Source organism: Canis lupus, chromosome 17 (genome assembly GCF_003254725.2).
Source record: "Canis lupus dingo isolate Sandy chromosome 17, ASM325472v2, whole genome shotgun sequence".
Taxonomy (NCBI): domain Eukaryota; kingdom Metazoa; phylum Chordata; class Mammalia; order Carnivora; family Canidae; genus Canis; species Canis lupus.
The window spans coordinates 36,096,064-36,122,372 of NC_064259.1; the positions used below are offsets into that span (position 1 = coordinate 36,096,064).

General features: G+C 43.7%; 2 pseudogenes; one reads left to right on the top strand and one right to left on the bottom strand.

The window, feature by feature from the left end:
- The window catches only part of LOC112664415 (NADH dehydrogenase [ubiquinone] 1 alpha subcomplex subunit 1-like), a 273,634-nt pseudogene that overhangs the window by 196,323 nt on the left and 51,002 nt on the right, over positions 1-26,309 (bottom strand).
- Positions 22,751-23,478, top strand: LOC112665074 (MICOS complex subunit MIC26-like; annotated as a pseudogene).

Below are 26,309 nucleotides of genomic sequence, written 5' to 3' on the forward strand. Positions count from 1 at the left end.
GAACTCCAGCTAGCAAGTCCACATTCCCCAGATGAACAGTAGGAAGAAGTGATGGAAGATGGGGAAAGTGCATAACACCACTCCCAGCCCCACCACTATGAATTCTCACTGAAAATCCTACGTAAGAATTCCACATGTAGAACTAAGTCACACGGACCTCTCCTAGCTACAATCTAGTCTCAGAAATGTAGTCTTTCCACTGGACACTTTGTCACCTGAAATACAATGTGTTTTTGAATTAAGCAAGAAAGGGAAAAGGGATCTCAGTTGGCAACTAGCAGTGTCTGCCACAGTATGGGTCCAGGATGAGCCATCAATGCCCTCCCATAGCATCTGATCTATGACATAAGGAAAGAATGGGTCCATGTTCCCAATGGAGAGGCATAATCCTACATATATGGAAGATGTTATTGGCACACAGAGGAACTGAGCCAGGGAAGGGACAGGGTGTGCACAGGAGTGAGGCGGCCAACTGCTCCCTGTTTTGCTTTCATATTTTAGTATAATCCTTTACCCCTCCCACAAGACTGAAAGGTCTTGATGGAAAAATCCTGCCATACCCACATGCACACTCCTACAGGTGACCAAAATGTTTGTCACTGGATGACTGAATGAACAGCAGTGTACTGAAAAAAAGGAAGAAGAAAGAAAGAAAGAAAGAAAGAAAGAAAGAAAGAAAGAAAGAAGGAAGGAAGGAAGGAAGGAAGGAAGGAAGGAAGGAAGGAAGGAAAGAAGGAAGGAAGGAAGAAAGGAAGGAGAGAGAGAATACTATTGTCTACAACAAACATATGAATATTTTAAAATATGACGATTTTTAAAAAATTGATCAAGGCACTCACAGTTTCCAACAGGATGATTTCACAATTCCATGTTAGAAATCGCAACAAGGAACTTGCCAAGTTCAAGCAAGATGGTCATCCTTGAGCTGTCTCCCTGGACACTGGAGTTTCTAGACAGATCTGCAAAACAGTAAAGGAAAACACCATTGAAGACTGTGTATCTTTCTGCTCATTTTGTGCTTGAAAAATGATTGTAAAATACTTTCATTTTACCTAGGAGGCTTCTTAACCTGCCCCAAGGAGGGTAGTCTTCTTCTGATGTAGTTCATGTAATGTTAATTTTTGTTTTTATATTGTTTTTGCTTTGTTTTCATTTCATAGGTGATTTCATCCACTGATTACTCAACTAACAACAGCTCCCACCAGCTTCTGTTTAACATTTATCTGGTTAATGGTGAAAGAATACATATTAATCAAGATAGCATCTGCTGGTCAGTGTAACCGGGGTTTCTTTTATCAGATGTTCTTTTTTTTTTTTTTTTAAGATTTTATTTATTTATTTGAGAGAAAGAGAGAGAGAGAGAACAAGCAGGATGAGTGGCAGCAAGAGAGGGAGAAGCAGACTGCTGAGCTGGGAGCCTGACAGGATGGATTCCAGGATCATGACCTGAGCCGAAGGCAGATGCTTAACCAACTGAGCCACCCAGGTGCCTGCCACTCTTATATCAGATGTTCTTAAAACTGCAGGGAAAGTATTAAGATCTTGAAATCATGTATGTCTTCTATATAAAAAGTTCATACAGTCTTTATTATAAAAGTTATAAACACTGGGGATAATCTAGACAATACAGAGGAGTAGAGACCATTCATCCCACTTCCTAAAGCCAAGCACTATTAATGTTTTGAAGCATTTCCTTCTGCTCATTCCTGTTCTCTCCCTTAATCTTCTAGTCTGTTTACATAGATGTATTCACACTGTATACATAAGTGTGCACTGCTTTATTTCACTTAATATTACAATGTGAGTATTTTCCTCATTATTAAAACTCCCTAGAGCCTAGAGTGGGGACCATTTTCAGGCTAAAGCTTCCATGGTCCTCAGTGGGATTGTCCCACCACATCTTCAGTACACAAAGGCAAGTTCACTCCAAAGTTGTGGGTCTGCTCCTCATCCACTGAACAGAAACCAGAACTAAGACAGTCACGGAAGGCAGGACATGCCCAGACTTGTTCAGCTGCCCACTTGCAGGGCCAGTTTTGTTTGCCTGCTAAGCAGCCTTACCAATCCAGAGGTTCTTCCCTGCAGAAACACACACCAGCTTTGAACTAGGGATGTGTCCCGAGCCGCAGCAGGGAAAAATCTAGACACAAGAAGAAAATAGTAAACTATGCTAGCAATTGCAAGATGAGATAGTGGGACTGCTCTTTTTAATTTCCAGAAGAAAGAGTTGTCTCAACTCACACTCACCTCACAGCAAAGGTACTCAGCATTTGCACCCATGTCTGGAATGCACAGCAAGTGGGCTTGAGACTGCAGTGAGCTCTGGATTTGGATGAGGGGAGACAGCAGCTATAGCAAGCTGAGCAGTCTCTGGCATTGACCCCAGAGTGGATCCCCTGCCAGGCTCCCTGGGGTCTGATTTGGCTTTTGTGAAGCAAAACATCTTTTTTCCAAAAACACAGCAACATGAGAACAGGTTCTGCCTATTTGATAACTTCTGTATCTCCAGCACCTAGCACGTGCCTGACACATACTGTACCATATGATACAGTTTACCGAATAGTGACTTTTTACAAACTCCCTTAAATGTTGACAATTACAACTCAATTTGAGTTCACAAGCATTTTTTTGGGAAGGAGCCAATGACTCCAAAGATACATACGTGCTTAGCACTCTTACTGGGTATGGGTCAGCCTTCTCAGCTCACTGTCCCTTCATTGACCTTTTCCCCATGGGGAAGTGAGCTTGGCTTCAGCAAAAGAAGAGCAGATGGATGGGGAGGTGGACCCCACGTTGAGAACCAGTGGTATAGGTGATCATTGATAAACTTCTCTATTTCAAAATATTGCTTCAGCATCCCTGCCCTCCAATCTCTTCTTCCCTGTTTCTTATCCCTTTACCTCCCTCTAGTTCCCAGGACTGGGAGCTCAGGTTGGTTGTATTAGTGCTATACGCAAGTCATGTTAAGAGTTAAATGTATCTTCAGTGGGCAGACCTATGGGCAATTTATATCTGTTTATTTCTGGAAAAATACAATGACAGTTAACGACTTTAAAAGAATACTTTGGACCAAATGTATGCTCCTAAGTTAGGTGCTACTTTCTATAGAATTGTATGGGCATCTGCACCAATCAAGAGTTGTTCTGAAACCTCCCCTACCCTGAGAGACAGGGAGGCAAAGGGGTCCATCTGTAGTGGAAAAGTGTTCTCTCTTCCATAGGAAAAATAGACAAAACGCATATCTTCAGAAGTGAGGAAAGTATAATCAAATTCTAAAATGGAAACAATCATCATCATTGTTGTCACCATTACCATCATCTTCATCAGCACTATCATCTATGTAGTTGACATGTACACAGCTTTTACTGTGCCCCAGCCCTGGGCTAAGCAACATGCATCTTCTCACGTAATCCTCCCACAGCTTTATAAGGCAGGCACTTTATAAATGAAGAAACAGACCCAGAGACATTCAGCAGCTCACCCAAGGGGATGCAGAAGTGGCAGGGAGGGACTTGCACTTAGATAATCTTGCTCTAGGACCCTGACTTTTAACTACTCACTATTATAGGGAAGATGCAAGTGAGGCAGACAGGATTCAAGGACTTTGACTTAAGTCCGTGGCAAAGCAGGGTAGAACCATGTCTCTCAAAGTTGCCCACACACTTGCCTCTCTTATTCACGCTGGTGGGCCCAGGCAGTGCCATACACACTCCAGACACTCAAAAGATAGTTGTTGAATGGACATATGAATGACCTCATTCTTGAGTACATTTCACACGATCGACTTCCCTGAGTTGGTTTCCGATATCTGAATTAGGCTTCCCAAGTTGTACTTAAGAGGCTGCACTGTGACTTCTGTACCTTCATTCATAATGATAAAAGTCTAATGCTGCCTTCCTTGTCAGCTTAAAGTGGGCAGTGTGCGTGTGCGTGCAGGTGGGGGCAGGACTGAAGTCCTTCTTCCTGGTCACACAAACTCCTAGAACACAAAAGCAACTACTAACAAAGGCAATGATAGGCTTGGTGGGCACAAGATCAGCTAAAGGGACAGGCATGGTGGTAAAGCAGGTCTCTTTAGCCATGAGGTGGTGGAAAGGCTGGAGGCAATGAGCCCTTCAAGATAATGGTTCATAAGGTTATATTCCCCAGGCTTTACTACAGATAGGGATGGTCATGGAAATGTGAATTGAATTTTTTGAGTGGAATTCCACTTCCTGGAATGAAAGAGGAAGAGACTGGGCTGGTATTCTTTTTCTTTCTTCTCTCATCCCCCACTTTTCTGCTACCTGGAATGCAGACATGAAGGCAGGAGTTCCAGCAGTGATCTTGGGGTCATAAGCAAAAAACTCGAAGAGCCACAAAGCCCCAGCCTCTGAGCAAAGGCCATAATTATCAGCCTCTAAATTTCTCATTATGTCAGAAAAATAAATGCTTATATGTTTAAGCCACTTAGCAGCTAAATCCAATTCCTAACTGACACACTATAGTTGCTAGCATCTGAGATGGCTCTCATCTCCTGATAGCCCATCATCTCTCCTAGGAGAATACTATTTGTAAGATGAAGTTAGAATATCACTTGATAGATCCCAGCATTTATTAACAGTTTCTTACTGTTTCTGGGTCTAAAAGTAAACAAAAGTTTTATTTATTAATGTTATTTATTTATCAACTAGACTACACATTAATATGATGTATTAAGGCCAGATGTCACTTCCTGGTATTCATACTTCTGCATAATTCATCTCCTTGAGGTTGAGCTGGACTTCTGGACTCACTTTTAACAAAGAATATGGCAGAAGGGATGGAATGGCACTTCTGAGATTAAGGTATAAAAAGACTAGCTTTTGTTTTGTGTGCTCTCACACTAGCTTTTATGTCACGAGGCAGCCCTATAGAGATGCCCATGTCGTGAGTGAACAAGGCCTGCCAACAACCACATGAGTAAATCTGGACACAGACACCACCAGCCCCAGCTGAACCTTCAGATGAGACTGCAGCCCTGACCAACAACTTGACAGCAACCGTATTAGACATGTTGAGCTTAAGATGTTCATTTAAGCTGTGTCTAGGTTCTTGTCCCACCGTAACTGTGATAAGAAATGTTTGTTGTTTTAAGCCTGCTTTATTTTTTTTTTAAGATTTTATGTATTAATTCATGAGGGACACAGGGAGAAAGGAAGAGACACAGGCAGAGGGAGAAGCAGGCTCCCTGCAGGAAGCCTCATGCAGGACTTGATCCCAGGACCCCAGGATCATGACCCAAGCCAAAGGCAGATGCTCAACCACTTAGCCACCAGGTGCTCCTTTAAACCTGTTTTAGGTAACTAATACATCCGCCAAACAATTTTCTTGGATTAATATTCAAGTTAGTGTCTATTCTCTAAGCCTTTTATTGTATGTCTTTGCCCACACCATCCTCACTGAAATATTGCTCTTGAATAGAATGCCTGACACAGTCTGGCACATAGTAGGTACTCAATAGATGATGAATGACTGGATAGATGGATAGATGGGTGAATGAATGGTTGAATAACAGACACTGTTTCTTACTGTTCTGTTCTAAAGCACCTTGAGCCTCAATAGATACTGAACAAAATACACAGGTAGAGACAAGGGGGGAAAAATGACAAACTATCAACTCAGCCAATCGTGTTTAGAGCATTGGTAATTTTACTTGGATGGCCTGTAGACCCAGTTCTGTGATTTACTGAAGGCAAATTCTTTCCTGGGAGACCTTATTAAGTTAGAAGAGTATTTAACAGCTCCCAAGATTTATCTTTGGGTCTAAAATTAAACAAATGTTTTATTTATTACTGTGTTCAACTAAAGTACACAGTAATGTGATGCGTTAAGGCCAGAAGTTACAAGTCAAATGAACAGACTGACAGCAAAAGCAAAATCTCACCAATTTCCCTAATAATTTATGAACTGATGCAGAAGCAAGAGCTGATTTCAGCATCAGCTTCATAGGTCATGGAAACAATGATTGTGGCTGTTTGAGAGGCAAAGAAGGATCATTCTTTGCCATTCAATGCAGATAAGATGCTTATTCTAGTCCATCTGGTTTTCCATTTCATTATCCAAGTCATTTAAATGGTGGCCTAAGGCAAACTATAAGACCCATTGTATGCTTTAGTCTAAAGTAAGTCTATTATTCGAAAGGTTTGTGCCAACAGGTGCTTGTTTGCCAAATTCTACTTTTCTATTAGAGAGGTCAGGAAAAAAGGATTTTGCAAAATCGAGATAGAAAATATGTGGGCTGGTAGGGATGGCCACGGGTAGAAGAGAGGGTGGGCAAGGCCAAGGGTGAATGTCAGAGTGGGTGTCTGGGTCGGGGCTCCAGGCTTGAGCTTGCCCCCTACCCTCACCTTGGAAAGGGCAGGAAGGATACACTTAAATGGTTAGGAGGTAGGTTCTTTTTTTTTTTTAATTTTTATTTATTTATGATAGTCACACAGAGAGAGAGAGGCAGAGACACAGGCAGAGGGAGAAGCAGGCTCCATGCACCGGGAGCCCGACGTGGGATTCGATCCCGGGTCTCCAGGATCACGCCCTGGGCCAAAGGCAGGCACCAAACCGCTGCGCCACCCAGGGATCCCTAGGAGGCAGGTTCTACAGCACTTCCATGCAATGGGGACACAACCCCATCAGAAGTTATTTACACGGCAAGGAAAATATTTCTTACTCTAGATTCAACCTAGTTTTTAAATTCAAAGGGAAACCTGTGTAGGCTTTTTATATGATTTGCTTCAATGCATTAAGTTGTTCCTTGGGTCTTGGCGGAGAGCTCAAGGAAATTCTCTCCATCCAGGAGCCTGGGGGCTTTCTCTGGTATTTATTTTGGCAGCAGCTTGATTTCTTCCCCTGCTCTCAGTGCTCCTTCCTTCATTCCCTCCTATAGAGCACTACAGAACAAGGCTCTCATCCTTTGCAATATCTCCTATGTTTCTCAGAAAGAACTGGGGCATCTAGGTGGCTCAGTGGTTGAGTGTCTGCCTTTGGCTTAAGTCATGATCCTGGGGTCCTGGGATCGAGTCCCACACCGGGCTCCCCACAAGGAGCCTGCTTCTCCCTCTGCCTATGTCTTTGCCTTTCTCTGTGTGTCTCTCATGAATAAATAAATAAAATCTTAAAAAAAAAAAAAAGAAAGAATTTAATTCCAAGTAGCAAGATCCTGGAAACATAACTGGATTCTACTACTGGCCTTGGAGAAGAAGGGATGTTCACAACATCAATGCAAGGGAAACATGAATGTTGAGAAATAATCTCTTCAAAAAAAAAAAAATCTCTTCAACAGGCCTCCTGGCGGAAGATAGAATGTTCTGAGAGAGCCAGGCTTGCCTGAGAGGGGCAGACCTCGACATCCCTCTGTCAAGGCCCTCACCGGCACACAGGACAAAAGGAATTCTTCGGTCCCACAGGCTGCCGACTTCCTGGCTATCAGTGAGTCTTACCGTGGTCCATCACCCTCCTCACCCACCCCTGTACCCATCAGTGCCAGCCAGGAGGACGGTCCCTTTCCTCAGGTCTGCTGGTCCCTTCATGTGACAAGTTCATTCCTTTGCTGGCAAGAGGGGAACTTCCCACGCTCCCCATGCATGAAGGTTCTCTTCCACTGCAGAAGCCAAGCGCTCCTTCAAAAGGCACTCAGTTCTCACGGCTTTCTCAGGCCAAGGTGCCGTGCCTGGGAAAACAGCCAGTCCCCAAAGTTAGAGAGAGGCGAGGGAAGCCTGTGTGAGAACCAGCGGGGAAAAAAAAATGTGGTTACAAAAAAAAAAAAAAAAAATCACAAACACACACACATATGCATGCACGCACACCAGAAGATGGTCAGTGTTGGGGGGTTGTGGAGAAACTGGAACCTTTGTGCACTGTTTGGAGGAAAGTAAAATGGTATAGCTTCTGTGGGAAACAACACTGCAGTTCCTAAAATAATTAAAAATAGAATCACCGTATGATCCATTCCTCTGGGTATTTATCAGAAAGAACATGAAAACAAGGCTTCAAAGGGATACTTGTATACCCATAGCAGCATTCTTAACAATAGCCAAAAGGTAGAAGCAATGCAAGTGTTTACGATAGGTGAATGGATGAACAAAATGTGGGACGTGCACACAATGGAACAGTATTCAATCTTAAAAAGAAAATGAAATTTTGACACACCTTACATGGATAAAGCTCAAGGATATTATGCTGTGACATAAGCCAGATGCTAAAGGACAAATATTGTACAATTTTAACTTATATGAAATATCTAAATTGGCAAATTCGTAGAGACAGAAGAGAGGGGCCTGGGGAGTTATTGTTTAATGGGTATGAGTCTTCAGTTTGGAATGACAAAAAAAGTTCTGGAGTAAGACAAGTCCATAAATTAACACACTGATTTTAGTGAGCAATTGTTGTGTCTCCCCTTTTTAAAGGGTTTATAATATTTCATATTTTGGATTTAACAATCCAAAAGATTAGCCTAGTGGTTATAAAACATATAGTCAAGTGTTTGATTTCAGAATCTGGATATAAGTTGGAAGGTATAAGATGATTTGTCTACGTTTGTACATAAACTGAACATGCATTGTAAGTTTCATTCAGCAGAGTTACAAAATATATTAAATGTTTGGAAAGTTCTGCTTGTCACAGACATCGGGAATGCCTAAGAAGACTATCAAATATGTTAGATGTTTAATGTTGTTTAAAATACTTAGGGGCAGCCCCGGTTGCTCATCGGTTTAGCACTGCCTTCAGCCCAGGCTGTGATCCTGGAGACCCAGGATTGAGTCCCGCGTTGGGCTCCCTGTGTGGAGCCTGCTTCTCCCTCTGCCTGTGTCTCTGCCTCTCTCTCTCTCTCTCTCTCTTTCTTTCTCTCTCTCTCTGTGTCTCTCATGAATAAATAAAATCTTTAAAAATAAAAAAATAAAAATAAAATATTTAGGACATATAATTAATGAGTTGTAAAGCTAGAGTAGTTAAGTAAAATAATTAAATTTACAAGTTGAATTCTAAAGCTTTAGGAAGCCAGGTTTTTGGAAGTTTAATAATTCTAACATCTTTCTAAAATTGTAGGAAAAAAGGAACCCTCGTGCACTGTTGTGTGAATGCAAACTGATGCAGCCACTGTGGAAACAGCATGGAGATTCCTCAAAAGGTTAAAAATACAGCTACCCTATGATCCAGTATTTCCATTACCAGGTATTACCCAAGGAAAATGAAAACACTAATTCACTAATATGCATCCTTATGTTTATTGAAGCATTGAAATGTAAGCATTCCAAGTGTCTATCTATAGATGAATGGATAAAGAAAATGTGGTGTATATAAGTACAGAAACACACACCCTAGAATATTTACTACTCAGCTATAAAAAAGAATGAAATCTTGCCCTTTGCAACAACATGGATGGAAGTAGAGAGTATAGTGCTAAGTGAAATATGTCAGATAGAGAAAGACAAATATCATATGATTTCACTCCTATATGTAATTTAAGAAACAAAGTCAAAAAACCTCAAACAAACAAAAGGAGAAAAAAAAAAAAAAGGACTGTTAAAGACAGACAAACTGCTGGTGGCCAGAAGGGAGGAGGGTGGGGAGTGGCGGAAGAGGTGATGGGGAGTTAGGAGGGCACCTGTTGTGAGGAGTGTTGAGTAATATATAGAATTGTTAAATCACTATACTGTCCTCCTGAAACTAATACAATACTGTATGTTGATTGTACTTCAATAAAAAAATACTACTTCTGACATCCTTGTAAAAGCCACTCAGTACCCACTCTTCTCTGTGGACACCACTGTCTTCCACATGCCGCCCCGTCGGCACACCGACAACACCTGGTGGGTGAGAGATTCTGCGAAGGTCGGGGGGGTGGGGAGGATAAAAATTAAAAAATAAATAAATAAAAGAGTGGGGAGTGAAGGATGTATTCTAGGTAAGGGGAGTCTGAGAGAGAATGGGGTGAGTTTGGAAAGCAGAGCAGGGAAGACAGAGCCAGATTTTTTTCATGAACATCTGTGGCTTCAGATAGCTAACTTTTCATTCAATCAGATTGTACTGGAGTGAGCTCATCCGGGGAGGAGAGGGAGCTAAAGGAATAGGATAAGATGAGCCTGCAGGATGCTGGCTGTCAGAGTAAGGGCTTCTTTCAGCCTCAGGACACTCAGAGCTGGACGGTCATCAGCAAGCTTCTCACCGGGTGAGCAGCAGGCAGCTTCCGTTGGCTACTAAGGGCAGAAGAGTTGTAAGAAGACGCATCTGGCCTTGAAGTGGAGGGTGGACTAGAGCCGTCGAGGATGCAGAGGAAGGTGGGGAGGCAGGAAGGAGGCCACTGGAGAAGGAGGGAGAAGAGGGAAGGGGAAGTGGGTCCACCCAGGCACCTGAGCAATGAGGACAAAAGCAAATAGGAATGGAGAAGGCAGGAGGAGACGCCCTGTGGGGAAAGAAGTTGGGAATTAGGCACATGTTTCAGCAGAGTCAGGGAGACCCAGAGAAGGTGCCGCAAAGTCAAGAAAACATGGGGTTCAGGGCAAATAAGCTGGGTTAGTTAGAGATCCAGGTCTGGGACTGAGACTGCAGGCCCCCCCGCATGATGGTCAGAACAGTGAGGAGGGGGCTGAGGAGGAATCGCTCCCCAGGAGGTGGAGGTAAGATAGAGGGAAGGAGCACACTCAGTGGAAATCATCTCCCCGCCACCCCTTAGGGAGCAGCCCCCATACCCTGTATCTCCAGCCAACATGGCAACTCTGCAAAGTGCATGATTTTGCTCCATGTCATAGATAAGGCAGCTGAGGTGCAAGGAACTATGGTTCTCGCCCAAAGTGTCAGGTGGTAGAACTGGGTGAGACCTGAGTCGATGGGACTCTACTGCTGGATTTTTCCTTCTAAGGCCCCGTGTCTCCAGGCAAAAGGCATCCCTCCCAGCTCTTAATAATGTGATGTTTGCACTCAGAACAAATGAGATGGGGGCTGTGTTTTGGTTATTGGATTACTTATAGTGTCACAAGAACTTGGTACATCTATGTTTTAGGCTAAAAACAAAACTATTTCCAGGGTCCAGTAAAGTTATGAAATCTAAGGAAGTATAAACAGCACAAAGCAGGCTTCAGTCCTAGGTCAGTTCTACAAAGGTTTAGTGATTCCTCTGGAACCCAGAGAACTGGGTCCAAAGTAAATCAGATGGTGGGGTGCACAGGCTCCATGCCCCCTGCAGCCCTGAGCCTTGTTTCATTAGACAACAGGCCACAAAGCTGCTTCTGTGCATTTAACTTTTTTTGCACTTGCTTGCTTTTTTTTTTTTTTCCAAATTAAAATCAATATCATAGTGATGAAAAAAAGCAGACTTAGCAAAGCACAGGAAGCCCCTAGGATCTTCATTTCTCCTCCCACATCTGTCAAAATGCAAATAAATTTCCCTAGGGCCTCAATTCACTTTCCATATGCTAAAGATACCACCCGTCACTCAGCCTTCCACGTAGGAAGCGTTATAGACATGTTAGAGGAAATTTGCTTATTAAACCCTTGACTAAGCACAGAAGGTGTGGCAGAGAAGGCGTTTTGTCAACCTTTCTGTACTGAGCTGTGGCCAAAAACCTGCATGGCTCAGCCCCTCTGTGGCCTACTGTGGCCATGAGGCCTGTTCTCACCAATGGGAGATGACAGGAAGAAACATAGGTCACCTCCAGGCCAAGGCTTTGAGAAACAGATGGAATTTCTCTACTCTCTTCAATAGCTGGATGGAGAGGCCTCTAAGGCCTCTGAAAATGGTGGAGAACTGTGAGATGGAAGGAGCCAGGGTCTCTGAATCACTAGGGAAAGGAGAAGGCCTGGCAAGCAGGAGGAACAGTGCTGGATTGTTCCCCAAGTCTCAAGCCACTGGCATGTTGGGGTTTATTGGTATCGTTGCTGGTATTACTCTATCTGCTATATCCGTGCATCTACAAATGTATTTATACATACCTGTGGTATGTACGTGCTGTTTTAAGAAACTCAGAGATGTCACTGTAGGCTTTTATTAGGTTAATTGCATCACTGGAGGGTGCTTCATTACACAGATGATATGCTGCAGGACAGCCCCCCCGCCCCAGCGCAATTAAAATATTATTCGGCTTACAAAAAACTGACTTCCATGCAGCTTGAGAACACACTGTCCACATCATGAATAGGTGCACCGATCCACACAGGGGGCAGGGAAGCCACAGCTTACCCTGAAGCCCCTGGAATCGCCTCCCTTGTCCCCTGTCTTCAGGCTGATGAGTCTAGGGTGGGTTTCCTCACACCCCCTGGCTGAGCTTCCCACGGCACAATCTGATCTGAAAACACATGGCTGGATCCCTGTGAAGCTTTTTCTTATGGGACCCTACCCCACATATGTCATTTCCATGAGCGGCCATAAAACCAGCAGAGCAGGGGTGTGAGCTGCAACAGGATCCCTTCCTGTTGGTGAACAGGGAAGTCAAGTTGCTCAGGCTTTTCCTTTTAGAACATGAGACTGAGGGCCCAGTGAGGAACATCTGGCCGCAGTGGGCTGGGGACAAGTCAGGGTGAGCAGCCAGAGATGGAGGCTGCTGGAAGGGAAAGGTGGCGAGGGAAAGAGGGCCTGAGAGTGATCTTTGCAGCAAATTTACACGAGAGCCACAAAGAGCAAATTTTACAAAAAACTCACCGGATTCAAGCGGGGAACAGTGAGATAAATCCAAGAAGGAAAGAGATCCTAAAAACTTCCTGGCTTTTATATTCATTAGTCATGTATGTAAAAAGTCAAAATGCCATGATTGCTTTTTAAACAAATTTTCAAAATCTAAACTGGGGAGGGAATTGTCTGTTTTGTATCACACAAGAAAAGGATCACAAATGATGTAGGCAACTACTGGAATTAAGGCAGGGTTGTAGATCAGTCGCAAATATTCTGCTACTAGACCATAAGTCCTGATGGCATCCTGTCCCGGAGACATCCCTCAGACAGCCCCACGTGCGGCCAGGTCCGCGAGCTTCCAGGGGTTTTCTGGCTGCTGTAATCCCATTCCGTCTGTAATTCTGCTCTCCAGACAAGACCTTGGTGAGCCATGTGGTGAGAAGCACATCTCACCAAGAAACCCCAGACTACAGATATGTTGCAAAGCAGGCATGAGCAAGCTGAACAAGTTTTAAAATATTCAGTCCCTAAGTATGTTTAATTATAAAATCACCAAAACAAGGATCTGAATCATAGAAATACTCTCAAGAGAGAAGAGACTGTCACCTGCATATGTCCTACAGAGCAGTGTTTCTCAGCCTCTCAAATACCCATGGCTATTCGGGTCCTCAGAGGATCCTGATGAAATGCACGTCCTGATTGTTTAGGTCTGGGGTGCAGCTTGGGATTCTGCATTTCTTACAAGCTCCCTGGGGAAGCACTGCTGCCCGTCCAAGGACTGCACGTTGAGTAGCAAGGGTCTAGGGCTTTTGGAGGGCAATGGACTTTTGAGGCCCAGCTTTTTTTTTTTTTAATGTTTATTTTTATTTATTTATGATAGACATAGAGAGAGAGAGGCAGAGACACAGGCAGAGAGAGAAGCAGGCGCCATGCCCGGAGCCCGACGCGGGACCCGATCCCGGGATTCCAGGATCGCACCCTGGGCCAAAGGCAGGCGCGAAACCGCTGAGCCACCCAGGGATCCCCCTGAGGCCTAGCTTTTGATCTGAAACTTGGGACATGGAGAGAAATTGGGGTGTCAGCAGAGCTCTGCTCACATCCTTGAGATTGCCAAGGGCTAAGTGAACCACACACACACACACACACACACACACACGTTCATGCTCACATCCGAAGGGATCTATTCAAAACCTGCGCTACAGATTTTTATTCATACCCTACATCACATGGGTGATACATTCAATCTGGAAGTTCGAACATTGATTCTTGAAGTTTCTTTTTGAGTCTTGGTCACAGGATTAACCCTTAGAGGTAAACACCTGAAATACCCTCGGATATCCAGGCATGTGCACCGAGTCTCTCAATTACCACTAACTTCAGCAGGTGGGTATTGGTGTGTTTCATCGATACCAACATGCTACATGGCACTCAAGTGCTCCTAGTCCAAAATGAGTGTGATTATCTCATTCTTCATAAATCTGACAGCTGTTGACTGCCAGCAACGTGGAGGGAACCAGACACCATGGAGGAAAGGAGCTGCAAGGACACGGAGTCTGGGCCAGGTCCCAAGACGCATTTCTCTAATCACTCAATAGTTAACCATCACCTTGAATTACCTTGGAACTTACAGGGAGGAGCTGTCCTCATTGTTCTCTGTCCTCCAATTGTATCATATGATCTTCAAACCGAAAGGACTTGCAACAAAAATGTAATTTATAAGTTAAGAATAGTTAACAGCATCATTTCTTTGAATAGCTGCTTTGTTTAGGATTTAAATTACATTGTGATTTTTTAAAAAGATCTTATTTACTTATTCATGAGAGACGCACAGAGAAAGGCAGAGACCTAGGCAGAGGGAGAAGCAGACTTCTCTCTGGGAGCCTGATGTGGGACTCGATCCCAGGGCCCTGGGATCACAACCTGAGCTGAAGGCAGACACTCAACCACTGAGCCACCCAGGCACCTCACATTGTGATTTTTCTTATGAGATACCTGATTCGTACTCTGAATGAAACAATGCAGAACGCGTGGCCACACAGGAGCCCTTGCCGGAAAGAGGCAGGAAAAGAGCGGACACAAACCTGTCTGAAAATTACCACTTTCTTCTGGAGCCTCCCTTTCTAAGATAAGGGAAATGGCTCATCCACCCCCTCTGGTTCTTCCTGATTCTTTTAACCTTCTTTTTCACCCAGGTAAAGAGAATTAACTTCTGTACCCGACATTATAGTAATGTCATTATTTTCTTTTGGTATTCTCATTAAGAAATTTTTGCCTTTGCCAATATTGTGAAGATATTCCATATTTTCCTGTAAAAGTGGAATTGTTTTACCTTTCACATTTAAATTTGCCATCCATCTGGGACTGATTTTTAGTAACATTATTTTAAGTATTAATCTTATCTTTAAATATAATGTGAATATTAATCTGGTATTATTTGTCATAAATGTTTTCTCTTTTGTTTTTCAATAAGACACCAAAATTTGGAAAGTACTAATTTTCTGGGTGGAAAAAAATTGTAAACCCTAGAATTATAATACTGTTCTATTTTTTTTTCATTCTATTTTTTTAATATCAATATTGTCCTATTTTAAATTTAGGATAGCCAAAATATGAGAAAATAATTTTTCCATTTTATGAGGTGAAATGAAAATCATTTTGCCATAAGTATTGATTATATGCATAGGGAATGCTCACAGGAGATGAATGAATCATGGTGGCAACGTTAGACACTTAGACTGTTTTAAGGAAGGAGTCCTTCATTCATTTGGCAATGTGTTATTGATATTTATATTATAAATATACATTCGTAATAAATACATTTATATAAAACATGTTTACTTGTTAGCTATGTTATATTCATTATACTTATTTGTACATATTTATTAGTATGTATTATATTAAGTGCATTTATGTTGATGTGCCTGTGAATGCATATGATTTGCTTGGGTGAGACTGGGGACACTCCAAAAACAGCTAGACTTAACCACCAAATGAACACACTGGGGGATTGGTTGAATGACACCATTCTTGCGCAATATCAAGCTTTACTCTTTGCCACTGAGCACAGTCATTATTTCAAAGCAGTGTCTTTCGGATTATGTGGCTCCATGTGCCCCAGAAAAGAAGTTCAGTCTTCATGTGGTATGAAAGACCCTGGCCTTTACGGTGTCGCTGCTACATTTACAGTGTGGCATCCTGAGTCAGAGCCAGAACATCAGAGACTGATTTAGGTAGCTGTGGTAAAGCACCATTTCTCCCACTGGGAACTAACTTCAGATACTGGGCTTTTCAGATGGCCAAGCTGCTGAGCAGCAGGGGAAGCAGTTTATTTATTCTTCCTCTGAATATGAAGGTAAATGCAATTGTGAAGTAACCTGATAGTCTTTGGTTAAAAACAAACAAACAAAAAAAGATTATATGCTGTTCTATTTATAGCACCACAAATCAGTTTTTGTTCCAAGCTGTAAATGTTATCATCGGTGGTCTTGGCAGATTCACATTAAAACAGAAAACACACTGCCTGAGCAAAGGGTCAGGCCAAGCAAATCAGGGTTTCCATATTATTAAAACTGGGACAGGCTGAGGGGCAAGCACCCATGAACCAAACACTGCTTCTGGCTGCATCTGAATTCTGGCCTTCTTGAAACAGATCTGTCAGGCTCCTTTGAAAACTTTTAGTTTGTCCGTATTCCTGTCTAATCAAACGATTAACTTAATTATATATCCACATGGCCTGTGGACATCTGAGAGGAACCATACTTCCCCCCCACCCCCACCCCATATCACTTAAACCAAAGCTCCTGGGTTAGACTCATGACCCAAAAAGCTGTCCCATGCATTGGTCTTGAACATGATTTTTGAACAGGAAAACCTTTTTCAGAGACAAGATTACTCATGACTGTCTCTAGTACATAGGCATGCCAGCCTGGGATGTGCCAGCTTCAAGAGTGGTGCCCACGTGGGGGTCACAAATCATTATATGATTTGTATGTTGTATGGCTTTACCATCGGGGCCCATCTTGACAATATCTACTCATACCCTGCTTTTGTTTACTTATAGTGGGTTCTAAGCCACTCTACCTCATAATAATTTACTTGTATGACTTGTTTCTTTTAACTTCAAGTTACAAACGACCAACAGAACTCTGACCTCAGCTCCAGGGAGATGCTCACCTTCTGGGCATCTGTCACCCACTGGCCATTCCAAGGTGTCAATCCTAAGTCAGAAGGGAGGAGAGTTGGTCCCTGGCCCCTCTTACGTGGTATTGCAGACACCCGATACCACCGTCTGTTGCTGGTTTTTAGCAGCGGTGCCCTACTCCACCACCAGCCAGACAAGCAGGGTCAACCCTAACAGGACAGAGGAGCTCTGGGAGCAGCCTCTCTTATCTTTCTGGAAATTAAAGAGAGGATGGAGTGAGATGTGCCAAACCCATCTGCTCTTTACGGTGGTGTCTGTGGAAAGACCCCACTCTACCCTATGGGTCTCTCAGAGTCTTCAGGACCCCAGTGCTTATCAAAGAAAATATCAGCATGTCTACCCCTTCTGGGATGGGACCCTTCACAGCAGAACAGGCCCCAGTCAAAATTCTAGGAGTGTTAACATTTTAAAACTGCATCAGTGAATTCAGGGCCCTGGCCTTTTCCTATCCAGCTTGAGAAAGACGTGGTTAAATCTCAACATTACTCCACGACCTGCCTAGTTCAAAACTCCATCCTCTGCAAAGACTGTGGCACCAGTGATTGCTGCTGTGGCCAAACCCCTTCCAATTCTGATAGAAAATTTGGTTTGATTGGGGAGGGGGTGGCAATAACAGCCTGGAAATGAGGGAAGAGGCGGGTACGAGAGCGGTTTGCCCCTTCGTGGCCTCAGCAATAGGAAGGACATAAATGCAGGTCACCACCACACAGGACGCACGGGCGGAAGCCCATAAGGGACAGAGGGTCACACTTCACAGCCACGTTCCTTCTCACGACCAGGCTGCGTGGAGGCCAAGTGGCTGGCCGGCATCCTTGCTCACCCCTCTGGCCCTTTGCGAAGTCACAATGTCCTGCCACATGGACAACGAAGGGACAAAACATCAGCAGACCCATTTTCAAACTTCAATTGCCTGACATTCAATTGTGGTTATGCTGATTTTATTGCTCTTGGCAAAATCTTGTCCTTCCTGCAGTGTGGCCGAAATACAAGGTTGTATCAATTGCCATTGAAAACACAACCCATTAGATGTCAGACACAAAGGAAATAAAAATCGCTGACGCTCTGTTTTGCAAGGACAAATTAATTTGCCCCAGAAACACGGCATTTGCCACCGATCTCATTAAAAGTGCCGTGAGATTATCAGGAAAAATTAATACAAGCTGTTGGTTATCAGCTACATCATTTCAGCTCACAAAGGCAAGTCCTGGTTGTCAGTTTGCTGCTGGGGGCAAGGACAGGCGTTAACAAAGAAAGTCACATTCAATTAGAAACCATCACCGGGGTTGGCATTTGCGGTTATTCTGCACGGATCAGCTTGAAGAACAACCACACTACTTTTTGGTTTGAACTTGAAAGCAAGGGCACTTTTGGCAGCAAGGGGAATCAAGTCCTCTCTCTAACACGTTGATGAGAGAAAGAGCAGCAGTTTGCCTGGAAAGTTTGTAAACTGAGGCTCCATGGTACTGAGCATGCTCAGGAGATATAGGACTAAAGAATTATTTTTCGAGCACTTTGGATCCTCAATCATTGTGGGCTGGTGGGACCCGCAAGCTACTAGTGATGCCTCCCGCTGTCTCCGTGTTCGGGTCCTGTCAGAACCAGCCCCGGCCCACCTCCCCTGGTAACTAGCTCATGGTCTCCCAGCCTGGCTTCCAGGCAGTGCTGCTCCTGCTCCTGCACGGATCTAACTCCCGGGACGCTCACTACAAGGGCCGCGCTGCAGGTCCTCACATGCTTCCTGAAACATCCATTTAATGAACCCTTACTGAGCTGTAGCTATATGGCCGGCACCACCTGAGGCCCGGGGAGTAAGCAGTGAGCAAAAACACGGAGAAAGGGAAATCATCTCAGTCATTTTGTTGCTAAACAGATTTCATTGGTTGTCAACTTTGACAGGTTGGTCATTTGGTCTGTGGGTCATCACTGAGTTAAGGGCATCCAACACTTTTCAGGAATGGCTCATTTTCCAGCTATTCTGCATGGCATCTGTTGTCAGTGCTCATTTGCTCCCCTGAGACCAACCCAGACTCAGACACGTCCACTGACACTAGGATAAGGCCATCACCACACTGTCAGCACCAGCCTCAGGACCTTTGCTCATGCTACTTTCTCTGCCCAGATTTCTTTTTCTTGGTAATCTGATTGTGTCATTTTCTTATTTCCTTCAGGTTTTACTTAAAAGTCACCCTGTCCTGGGTGAGGCCTTCTTTTTAAAGTATACCATTCCCCAGATTTGACTTCCTCACCCCTTCCCTGCTTTGTTTTTTTATCCTTGGTCCTTTTCATTGTCTACACTCTGTATTTTATGTATCCTGTTTATTCCTGCCTCCCTCCCTAGATTCTGAACTCAATGACAGCCGGGACCTTGGTCTGTGCCTGGAAAAGTTGTTTGTACACATAGGCACTCAACTGATATTTACTAAGCAAGCACATGCGTGATGGAACGAAAGCCTTCAGTATTTCCTGTGATTTTCAACCTGGTCTCCCCTCTATTTAATGCACACAGGTGAAGCTTTGGTTCGTTCAATTTCCTGTTCATTTTGATAAGATAAATGAAGCAAAATGCAATAGGCCATTCAAAAAATTGCACCCACATGCCTTGGAGAATGTTGCTGAAACTGAACTTTGATGGCTTGGGGGGCAGCACTGTCATGAAAAGTTCTCTGGCCAGTTCATGAAAGAACAAATTTAGTTCCTATTAAATGCTCTGGTATATTAATGGCCATAGTTGTTCAAGGGTATAAATTATATATATAATTTATATATCATATGTTAAAGGCATATATTAAAGTCTAGGAGGGTCTGCATCTGATTTAGCTTTGGTTAGAACCGGCTTCTTGGCTTGTCTTTCCTACTGGACTTTCATGTTCTGGGGCAGGGGTTGGGGGAGCAGGAATGGAAGATACCATTGATCATGTCATATCCTCCATAACATTTTGGAAACAACTTAGCTATAATAAGTGTAAATTTTTTTTTAAAGTGTGGTTGAAATGAATTGACTATGGAATTTCCGTCTTTATCCTTTTTGGCTGTGAACCCCAGTGTCCACAACCAGGACTGGTACCCTCAGTCCAGTGGCAGTCCTCGCTTTGTTCTGAGAGGCCCCGGTCTGGAGGTAGGAGAGCCAGAAGCCAGTCACTTCACTGAACAAAGAATTGTAACTGTCTTCAGATCCTGCCTCTGGCCTGGGCCCAAGAGCCTGAGCCTCCCCACCAGGGAAGTGCTGTGGTCCAAAGACACAAGTACTAAAAACAACTCTATGCAACACAGAGGCCCGTTTAGGTGGCTTCCATGAATCAGAAGCTTCTGGAAGCTCTTGGGGGTCCCTTGTGGCTATGCACTATCAAAGTTCTGCTTGCAGAGGGAGAGCAAACCCTTCATCTCAAAGACACGCACTCCAGAGAGCAGGTGGTCCTCGACGGGAATGGAGGGTCTACACCCCATGGAATTGGAAGGGAGTCGAGTATGGAACAGTGCTTGTCCCTTAGGGTCCTTTGAAAGCAAGCTCTTAAACCAGATAGGGTCATTTCGGATAGACAGCCAGGAGGGCATCCCTGCAGACTGGGACTCTGTGTTGGTGCGATTCCAAGGGGCAAGCTGGACAGTCTTTACAACAATCAGATAGAGGGAGAGACATATATTACCCCAGTTGAAAGAAACACATTAATAGCCAATATGTTGGAGTATATATTTTCTTGTTCATTCTAGAGGAAGCAAACAGGGGACCAGGCCAGGCCAGAGCTGACCATGGTGAGTGGTGTTTACAGTGCTGTGGGGCAGGAGCTCAAACACTCTCTGATGGTCACTCATAAAGCAGCTCTTAACATATGGGTGCCAATTTTCTCTTTCACTTGACATTCCCTGATAAGCTCTCTAAACCTCCTTCTGGCTTAAGGTCTGGGAAAGCCATAGTGGTGAATACACATAATATGGAACTTCACTTCCCACCCAGCATTCCCTTGCGAGGTTGTGCCTGGAGGTGGATGAGCCTCCATCGGTGGAGGTTGTGGGCCAGAGCACGATGCCCTGCTGTGGTCACAACTCCATAGGTGTGCTGTGTTTTTCTCAGTATACCCATTTTAGGCTTGTGTGGTATTAAACTTTTCTGCCAGTAAGTAGAAAAGGCAATTTTTGTAAAAACTGAGAAACGACTTGCAGGCGAGGGCAGATATTTCAGAAATGACTCAGAATGGTGTTTTGCTAGAAGAATGCTAATGAAGTGCAGAGCATATATTCATGAGACTGATAACACGCCCTCGGAAAGAAAATGACTCTTGTTAGACATCTGAACTTGAGCAAAACATTCATGTCATTGATTATGATATAATGGATTGGCTCCTACGCTGGCAGCAAACTTCAGTTTCAAAGTAACTGAGGAAGGAAAGATTATTCTCTGGGAGATATGAGAGAGCATATCTTTTTGATCATCTGAAACGGCTCATTCACCTCTGAAACTGAACTGTAAACTCTGGTGAAGAAGGTTCTCAGAAACATCTGACCCAGTAAGCTAAGAGCCAACTCCCTGGTGCATCACCTTCCACACCCACGACCTCAAATTCAGGGACCCACATACAGACAGCTTTTACAACATCCCTCGGGGACCCTGAGACAGTCGTGTGATATCCTCCTAGAGCCAGCTGCCCACGGAAAACCAAACTCCTAAGCTTGAACATGATGACAAGAAGCTTTCGACTTTCTGACTGTTAGAGATTAATCAAGGCAGAGCGTATTTGTGATTCATATCACCTACACAGGGCATCTCTCTGGACAGCCAACTCCTACTTGGGAACCAGTCGGCTAACGCTGTCTGGATGTCAGACGTATCTCCTGTTTTGGCAGCTCTTTCTCTCCATTCCCAAGAGATAGTGCTGGCAGACACTTGCCCTTCAACTGCTGCTCTTTTTGACGGTGGCTGTTTTCACTTCTGTGGCTGTGAATAGAGATGGTTCATATGTGAAGAGGATCAGATGGACAAAATTCTAGAAAGAGGGCAGGTGCATTTATAAAGCCATGTCCAGAACTCTGGGTCTCCTTCCAGAATTCAGCGGCTCATTCTCACATAGCACCTCCTACTTCTCGAGGAGCAGCTTCTGGAAGGATCAGAGTCAGACTGCAAAGCAGGCTTTAATGACAGAGTCATTTAAAACCAAAAAGTAATAAGTAGGGTGTGCATGCTGGAAATTTCTTTTTTAAACCTCATGAATTTTTCTCAAAATCATTCCTTAAGATTATAATCATCATGGTTATGTTTAAGAAAAACAAGAGTTCTTATATTTTAGAGATGCATACTGACATACTTACAGATAAAATGATAGTATTTGGGATTTGCTTTAAAAAATCCAGAATGTGGATGGGGTTTTAGATGAAACAAAATGGACTCTAAGGTGATGACTGTTGAAGGCAGGTAATGGATATATGGGGGTTCATTATAATATTCCATTTTGTATAGGTTTGAGATTTTCTTTCTTTTTTTTTTTTTTTTGGTTTGAGATTTTCTGTAACACAAAGTTAAAAATTCAGTAAGAGATAGTGAATGTCTTTTTCAGGGATAATTATCTAGTTTGAGACTCAGTTTCCTTTAACTTTTAAAATTTGTTTCCCTAGGGACTCCTACCTGGCTCAGTCAGTAGAGTATGCAACCCTTGATTTCAGAGTCATGAGTTGAAGCCCCATGTTGGGCATGGATTCTAATTTTTTAAATTAAATTTGTTTGCCTAAATCTACATCACATGGTTTTTGTCTTGCCTAAAAGAAACCGCAGGTGTTATAGCTCTCTCTATTCCCTACTCTTCCTCTTCTGTCCTATTCTCTCCTCTCCTCTCCTTTTGGCTCTACTCCCTTCTCAAGGATTCTAGATGATGGGGCACATGGCACAAGGCCTCACATTCAGCAGACACACTCCTGAAATCCTGTGACTTCACCCTCACCACCCGAACTGCTGTTCACTGAGTACCAGTCTAATGGGCCCAAGGATACGGTGCCACATGAAATAGCCTGGCCTCCATCTATGAAAATGTCCTTTAAAAAACAATCACGGACCCTGCCGGAGTCACCTCTGCCAGCAACATGTTCAAGGTAATTCGGAGGTCTGTGGGGCCGGCCAGCCTGAGTCTGCTCACCTTTAAAGTCTATGTGTCACCTAAAAGGGACTCACCTCAGAAAACTTCTGTGAAGGTTAATGAGCTTTCACTCTACTCGGTTCCTGAGGGTCAATCTAAATATGTGGAGGAGCCAAGGACCCAGCTTGAAGAAAGCATTTCACATCTCCGACATTATTGCGAGTCATATACAAGTTGTTAGGAAATGTGCTCACAAACAAAGCCCAAGATGCAGAGCTTGGTTCAGTGGGGGTTTCAGCTATGAATATCTCCAAAATACACCTCCTGGATTTTTTCCAAGACTTGGTGTTACTGGTTTTGCTGGCATTGTTGGACTTCTTTTGGCTAGAGGGTCAAAAATAAAGAAGCTGGTGTATCCACCTGGGTTCATGGGACTAGCTGCCTCTCTTTATTATCCACAGCAAGCCATAGTATTTGTGCAGGTCAGTGGAGAGAACTTATATGACTGGGGTTTACGAGGATACATAGTTGTAGAAGATTTGTGGAAGGAGAACTTTCAAAAGCCAGAAAATGTGAAGAATTCACCTAGAAACAAGTAGAATGCTCCATGCTCTGCCCATTTTAATCAGCTATAGGTAAACATTGGAAACTCCATGCATTTTCTACAGAAAAATGGCAGAGAAGTCAGTACTGAATGTAGTAAATTGGCTTTCTTCTTCAGGAAAAACTATACCAGGCTTCTTTGTTATCTTGGGTGATGCCATACTACCAGTGGACTAATCGGAAATCCTTTTACCTAGAGATAATGTCCAGCATTAGAACTCCTGGTTCTCATGTTGCTATTTATGTACATAATTAAAATTCTGAATAAAAAAAATAAACAATCACAAAGCTTGACTATTCACAATCTTCAAAGTATTTTCAAATTATTGAATGGGAAAAAACACATGGTGCTATGGAGAGACCCAGAAAGAGCCCACCTATCTTTGCCCCCTGCCCATTTGGACTGTCCCTCCTTCCTCAATGGCAGGACTGGCCCGGTCTGGACAGAGCAGCTGCCCTAAATGTGAGCAGAAGAGAACTGAACTCTCGCCAATTATGCAGACCTGCATGGGCTCTCTGTGAGAGACACCTTTGCATCCCCCACTGAATCCTTTCCATACACAAAAGGCAGTTCCCTAAAAACAAATGAACACAGCTGAAAGGAATCTATTAGCTAAATTAAGAAGTCTAAAAAATGAAACAGTCCTAAAAGATCAAATTTCTAGAAAGAAGCTGATGGCAACTCCCTGGGACCGGGATGGGTGTCACTTTTAATGTTTATTTGTTCCAATTATAATAGCCGGGTAGGTAGACAGGAAACTGCCAAAAGCCAGAAAGAATGTCTGCGGGGTCAGTGTAACAGAAGTCAGGGTGGCTGATAAAAGCAAGGAAGGAAGGCTAATGACCGGCTGATGTGAAAGTGAACTTGGCCAGGGGCCAAGCAGAAAAAGTGTCATTAGTGTGGTACCCTACCTGTCGAGTGCTTAGTCACTGTGCACACTGCTCCCTCCCAAAAAAACTGCGAGATCCACTTTGCCAAAAAGCACTACATTTTGAATAGCCTGGGTGGAATTTTATTTAAAGGAAGTCTGTTGCAAGTTATCTTAGAGAACTTCTGGGGCTATCTGTGTGAACTCAGCCAAGTTACTCAATTTGTAGCAATTTTTCGAACTATAAAATGGTAATAATAACAGTGCTCACTTTATTGGGTTATCGTAGGGATTAAATGATTAACCCACTTAGGGGCGCCTCGGTGGCTCAGTAAATTAAGCTGAACTTCAGCTCAGGTCATGATCCCAGGGTCCTGGGATTGAGCCCCACATTGAGCTCCCTGCTCGGTGGGGAGCCTGTTTCTCCCTCTCCCTCTGCCTCTGGACCCCCACCCTGCCCTGCTCCTGCTCTCTCTCTCAAATAAATAAGTAAGATCATTTTTAAAAAATGATTAACAGGGACACCTGGGTGGCTGCGTGGTTGAGTGTCTGCCTTTGGCTTCTTAATATAGCTAATAGATTCCTTTCAGCTGTGTTCATTTGTTTTTAGGGAACTGCCTTTTGTGTATGGAAAGGATTCAGTGAGCATCCTGACATCCTGGGATCCAGTCCCGAATCAGGAGCCTGCTTCTCCCTCTGCCTTTGTCTCTGCCTCTCTCTCTGTGTGTCTCATGAATAAGTAAATAAAATCTTAAAAAAAATTATTAACACATCTGGAGGGCTGAGAACCCTGCCTGGGATCTGGTCAGGGCTCAGCAAAGCATAACTATATTGTTATTTGGAATTTCAAATGTCAATATGTTGAGTTTTCAAACATGAAGAAAGTTCACTATGTTCTGTGTGTTCACTCCCAAAAGTGTAAATGAAATATATATACAAGCACGTGTGTTATATGAGGTGCATGTGCTGTATGCTACAACCCCACTGCAACATTTATGGGTGTTCTTCCTCTGTCCACATGAACACAGCATCTCACCCCCTGGCCCTGTCAGCTTCACTCTGCCTCCTGAGTCATTTTTCTGGCTCTGGCTCTTCTTCTACATAACCACCCATAATCTCCTAAAAGATCAGCTCCATGTCACCTTCTGCTCAAACACTTTCGGTGACTCCCCTTTGTCTACCAAAACCCTAAGCTCCTCAGTGGCATCTGGGACACTCCAGAATCTGACCCAAACTCCCTTTTTTACACCTTCTGGAAGCCCCCATCCTCGTGGCCTTAAAATCTAACTGAGTAACACAGATTTCCCTGAATTCTTCACTTCCCTTTCTCTTTTGAAGCCTCTGCTAGAATCCCAGTTAGTCTCCTGGGCTCAGCTCCAAGGACATTGCGAGCAGCTCGCTCGCCTAACTCAGCCCGACAGAAGGACGCTCTTCCTTGCCCGTGTCCTCTCATGCTCAGTGCGTGGTGGGTCAGGTAGGGCCTCTACTCCACACACATTAGACCATGGGGCGGGGGCGGGGCGGGGGGTAAGGTCATGTCTCATTGATCTGCTCCCCCCATGTTTGGCACATGCTAGACACTCTAAGGACTTTCTGGGAATACAGTGATGAATGAATGGGCAATACACATACAAGATTTCACCCACGGGCATTCTCCACCGTAGAAGATCTAGTTGTTACTGGGCCCTGTGTCTTGGAGGGAAACAGTGCTGTCCTGTTCAGTTCCTTTGAATCCCTCTGACCTCATCAAGGAGAAAGAGTGGCTGCTTTAGATGGTTCAAATTCCTGCTGAACTTCCTTTTCCACAGTGGGAACAAGCCGTCCACAGGCAAGAAAATCAAGAACACTGCTTTGTTTCAGTGTAGTCTTTTGCTATCAATATAAGGTCACTCCCATGCTTCAATCTAATATGGTCTATTAATGGCAAGTAAGTCTGTTTTTTCATATCTGATCGCAAT